The sequence below is a fragment of the Coregonus clupeaformis genome, unplaced genomic scaffold, assembly GCF_020615455.1.
Source record: "Coregonus clupeaformis isolate EN_2021a unplaced genomic scaffold, ASM2061545v1 scaf0087, whole genome shotgun sequence".
Lineage (NCBI taxonomy): Eukaryota > Metazoa > Chordata > Actinopteri > Salmoniformes > Salmonidae > Coregonus > Coregonus clupeaformis.
Window position 1 is genome coordinate 807,055 of NW_025533542.1, and position 6,000 is coordinate 813,054.

The following is a 6,000-nucleotide window of genomic DNA, read 5'->3' on the forward strand; positions in this document are numbered from 1 at the left end:
TGTTGGTCCACACTCTTTGTAGCTATAATAGTATTGAACAACACACAGCATGACAGTGGATATGACAAAAAATCTTTAACTTGAACTTGATTGATCAACTCCCCCAAGCCCTCCTGCAGAAATGTATATCATCTGTATCCTTTTGGGTTGCTGCAGTTCAGTGTTGTAGCAGTAAATGTTCCCACTGATAACTCATAATCAGTCACCAAAGACATGAGCTGAAAGGCACCATTCCCGTTAGTAGAAGGCTTGACCAAAGACATGAGCTGAAAGGCACCATTCCTGTTAGTAGAGGACTTGACCAAAGACGTGAGCTGAAAGGCACCATTCCTGTTAGTAGAGGACTTGACCAAAGACATGAGCTGAAAGGCACCATTCCTGTTAGTAGAGGACTTGACCAAAGACATGAGCTGAAAGGCACCATTCCTGTTAGTAGAGGACTTGACCAAAGACATGAGCTGAAAGGCACCATTCCTGTTAGTAGAGGACTTGACCAAAGACATGAGCTGAAAGGCACCATTCCTGTTAGTAGAGGACTTGACCAAAGACATGAGCTGAAAGGCACCATTCCTGTTAGTAGAGGACTTGACCAAAGACATGAGCTGAAAGGCACCATTCCTGTTAGTAGAGGACTTGACCAAAGACATGAGCTGAAAGGCACCATTCCTGTTAGTAGAGGACTTGACGTGCAGGAATGTCTAAACAAATCGTTAAAATGTAAATGTCATGCTCCACGGTGTCAAATACTCACTATTCAGATTAAAGGTCACCTATCAAGTAAACCCTAGAATCGTAATACAAAACACTCTCTATTTTCTCAACATGTGGGAAACAAGGTGGAAGAAGCTCGGGCCATTTGAAATTTAAAGAGGCATTCCAAAGGATTGGAAACTACCTAGTTGTTTTTTAAACCACCCGTTTTGGACTCGACGTGTCAATGTATGGCTCATAGACCCACATCTGCAGTCCTCTCCCAGCCCGAGAAAGGCACAGAATCCTTACATTTTTTACCTGGGCATCATTTTAGTGCACTGGATACTCCATCGTTCATGTCATGCAGTGAGCGTGTGGATTGCCTGGCTACATGCGCTTACCATTTAGTCAAATGAGACACTTGCGTTGGTTTGAGTCAGACGCTTTATTATTTTGAGAGTTTCTTTGACGATGTCACAGAATAACTTTCTACACCAAGCAGCTCCTTGAATCTTTGCGGTGGATGAAATTCTTTCAGAGCCCCAATGCCATGTTTCAGTCTTGGTGTAAAAAGGTATTGTCGTTATTACAACGTTGCGGATAAAGTTCGGTATGACAAAAATTGCAGGTGTACAACATCTAAAGACCCGCATCACGATACAGAGAGCTTTGCTGTTTGTTAAAATGACGTGTTGTGGGTGCAGGCTCTGGCAATCACCCCGTCTTTGGTTCGTGACAAGGATGCAGAGTTGAACGGACGGCGCTGCAGGTGACAATGTGACAGCCTCGGGACCGTGCCCTTAGTGCAGCTAACGTAGTAGGGCTATAGATCTGGGACGGTGTTTTCTCCCGGAACGTCAATCTCACTCGACTACTCTCAAACGATCAGGAGGGCAAGGACTCTCCCATGGTCCCCCCCCCTCAGTTCAGCCTTGGCTGTAGATGGCTCACCAAGGTGAACTACGCTCTGGCCTCAGAAGGAGTGTGACCAGACTGACCAGCTGCTGTGGCGCACTTACAGTGCCGCTGCATGTGCTGCCCGAATGGGGAAACGCCTTGGCGTTCCTCTCGGCTGCCGTACAGAAAACAATGAGCTCAGAGGACCAGGATTCCAGAGCCCTGTTCGACTCACCCGAGATGTGGGGTATCTCCGTGTCATTGGCCATGCTGTCATGCTGTCAGGTTTGGCTGGCTCAAACGTCTCCCTCTGACAAATAAGGAAGCAGCTCATCAAACTACCAGTCCTACCAAGCCAGGTCTTCCACCCTGGATCTCAGAAGGTTCTTGACAAGGCAAAACACTCATGTGTTACGAGAGAGAGACCGTTCAAAGCACTTCCCACAAGCCCACAGGGCCACAGCAGAGACACCTAGGGGGTCCCCTGCCACTACAACAGACCCAGCGGTCAAGACAGGAGCCATGGTCTCGAGGCAGGCGCCCAAACTCAGATCCCCCTCCTTCTGGCAGCGGTTACCAAGCAACCAGCTACCAAGCAACCAGCTACCAAGCAACCAGTCACGCACCTTCTCCCGTTCGGTGCCTTATAAAAAGCCTTCCCCATAGTTGGTGTCAGACCCCTGGGTACTGGCAACAGTATCCAAGGGGTACAGGCTCCAATTCTGATGGCGGCCCCCTCCCTTCTCAGGTGTCCGAATGACCAAGGTCACAGACCCGAACCAAAGCCAAAGCCTACACAACAAAATCTTGTTCCTCCTCCAGAAGGAATGAATCACGAGTGTAATCTCCAACAAACAGCAAACTTGATTTTACTCAACATATTTTTTGTCCCCAAGAAGGATGGGGGGCTATCGGCCCATCCTCAACCTCAAATGCTTGAACTGCCGTCTGAAGGTCCTGCCTTTCAAGATGCTGAATACGACCCACATCTTGCAGTCCATAACACCAGGAGATTGGTTCACTTCTCTGGACCTCAAGGACGCCTACTTTCATATCCCAATATGGCCCGGTCACAGACCGTTCCTGCATTTCGCATTTCTAGGACAGGCCTACCAGTTCAACGTCCTACCATTTGGCTTTTCTCTGGCCCCTCGCATGTTCACACGTTGTGTCTCAGCAGCTCTGGCTCCTCTCAAATTAGTGGGACTGAAGTTACACCCCCTACTTGGATGACTGGCTGATCTCACAGATGTGTGAAAATGGACACAGAGAGGGTGATGATTCACATCCAGCACTTGGTAATAAAAGTTAACTTGGAAAAGAGCAATCTGGAGCCCAGACAGCAGACTGCTTTCGTGGGTCTCTCTCTCAATTCCCTGACTATGCCTGCTTCCCTCACCTGACAGAGAGTGGACAAGATCCTGAACCTCCTTGACCATTTCCGCCTCGGCAAACATGTGGATGCTGCACTGTTTCAAAGCCTTTTAGGGAGCGACATCAATGGCCGTGGTTCCCCTAGGCCTCCTCAGAGCCCGACCCATCCAGAGATGTTCAATACATTCCACCTTCACCACAAAGCAGACAAACTGGTGAAGATCAAAGTGTCCCTGGAGAGACAGGATTCTCTTAACTCAGGGGATCCCTCTGGGGAATATCCCTTCCAGGAGGACTGTAGTGACGACATACACCTGGCAGGCTGGGGGGCTGTCTGGTAAGGCAAGTCGGTGAGAGGGATGTGGGAGCTCAAAGCTTTTCACCTCGCGCTCATAGCCCTTCTCCCTCACATTCTGTACAGACACATGCTTGTGAGAACAGATAACACCTCCACAGTGAATCACATAAATCCCCATGAGGTCACTGCGTTGCCTTCAGGTGGTACAGGAGCTCCTGGCTTGAGTTCTACCCCTCCCAGGTCAGGCACTCTTCACGGGGAGTGGCGCCTCCACCTCTTGAGACGCACCCAACAACTATTTGTGTGCTACGATGGCAAGAAGCTTGAGCCTGCCGCTCTCTAAACAGCAGCTCTCCCATTGACTGGTGGATACCATCTCCCAAGCCTACACGAGTCAGGATCAACTAGTGCCAGGAGGCGTGGTGGCCCATTCCACCAGGAGCGTGGCCACATCTTGGGCAGCCCTGAAAAGTTTTCTTTGTCTGTCATTTTTGTGGCGGCTGCCACATGGTCCTCGCCATACACATTTGCTAGGTATTACCGAGCAATCTTGGCAACCCCCGCTCCGCTGAGCTCCGCCATCTTGCTCGACTGCTGCCCGCCGAGTTGTTGGAGATGTAGAATCCTCCGTTCCTCACAACCTTGTTGACAGAAGTCATCCACGGTAAGGACCAATAACACTTATCAGTTACGGTCTGAGTGAGGTCTAAATAGAGCTTAAGTTATGTACATAACTATGGCTCTATGGGAACCTGTTTCAAGCATTCCAGGCAAAGAGGATGAGGTGGACTTGGCCTCTCCTTTTATAGATAAGCGGTAAAGGCCGCCTCCAGGTTATCGGGCATAACTATTTCGACATATGGTCTCGATGATTGGCTGACGCAAGACATCATTCACAGTTAGCACACTTATCAGTGACGGTCATCCTTCGGTCTTATAGATCCATAGTAATGTATGGTATGAAAAATTTATGCACTCACTAACTGTAAGTTGCTCTGGATAAGAGTGTCTGCAAAATGACTAAAATGTAAAAATGTAATGTATACTGAACAAAAATATAAACACATGCAACAATTTCTAATATTTTACTGAGTTACAGTTCATATAAGGAAATCAGTAAATGTAAATAAATTCATTAGGCCCTAATCTATAGATTTCACATGACTGGGCAGGGGCGCAGCCATGGGTGGGCCTGGGAGGGCATAGGCCCACCCACTTGGGGGCCCACCCACTGGGGAGCCGGGCCCAGCCAATCAGAATGAGTTTTTCCCCACAAAAGGGCTTTATTACAAACATAAATACTCCTCAGTTTCATCAGCTGTCAGGGTGGCTGGTCTCAGACAATCCCATAGGTGAAGAAGCCAGATGTGGAGGTCCTGGGCTGGCATGGTTACACGTGGTCTGCGGTTGTGAGGCCAGTTGGATGTACTGCAAAATTATCTAAAACGATGTTGGAGGCTGCTTATGGTAGAGAAATGAACATTCAATTATCTGGCAACAGCTTTGGTGGACATTCCTGCAGTCAGCACAAACTTGAGACATCTGTGGCATTGTGTTGTGTGACAAAACTGCACATTTAAGAGTGGCCTTTTATTGTCCCCAGCACAAGGTACACCAGTGTAATGATCGTGGTGTTTAATCAGCTTCTTGATATGCCACACCTGTGTGTTGGAAATTTCTGTTAAACCTTTATCATGCTTGTGTAGTAGAAGCTTTTTCTTTAAGCCTGGTTGCTTTGGCGTTATTTCTTAGATTGTTGATATAACTAGATCATATGCATGGATAGGGGCCTGTTTCTAACTGTTCTGTGTGTGTAGCATAGGAACCTAGTTTTAGAGAAGTATGGACATGATGTCTGGGCGTACAGCCAAGACCTATGGTTTCCTGCTAGTCAGAAGGGAAAGAACCGGTTCCTCTCAATCTACTGAAACCAGAGCAAAGTGTTAAATCCTGAGCACAAAACACTAAATCCTGAACATCATTTAGGCAGACAGCGAAAGAGGCTTGCTTGCCAGGGTCAAGGGGTCATTCATCTACTTTTGAGGAACTATGTCTGGGGAGATTTCCTGTTGTTTTAAACACCTATTGTTCTCAGAATGAGAGAACCTTTGTCACAGTTAGTCTGCACCCTGTACCCCAGTTCCGTCTCATTGTCCAGCACATACACACACCAAGATCACGAGTTTTGTACATGCTTGCATAAGATGACTTGCCTATATAAGGTTTCTGTACTCCTCGTGTCATTCCAGCTCTCTGGCGTACACCTCAGACGTGCAAGCCCGACCAGCTTCATTATTGCAATAATTAATTGATAATTAAAGTATAATTGTTTGAAGAAATAAGTCTCTCCTTATTGGGTAGAATTTCCACGACACCTGTCTGGTGGATGTATTATCGTGGAAAATGAGAAATGTTCACTAACAGGGATGTAAACAAATTTGTGCACAAAATATGAGAGAAATAAGCTTTTTGTGCATATGGAAAAAATCGTAAAGAAAAAAATTCAGCTCATGAAACATGGGACCAACACTTTACATGTTGCGTTTATATTTTTGTTCAGTATCCAAAACTTGCCTTATCCGATGTGGTAAAGTTGGTTTGAAATTCGATAGACATTAACATTTACATTTACGTCATTTAGCAGACGCTCTTATCCAGAGCGACTTACAGTTAGCACATACATTATTTTATCGAACCCACAACCCCGGCGTTGCAAACGCCATGCTCTACCAACTGAG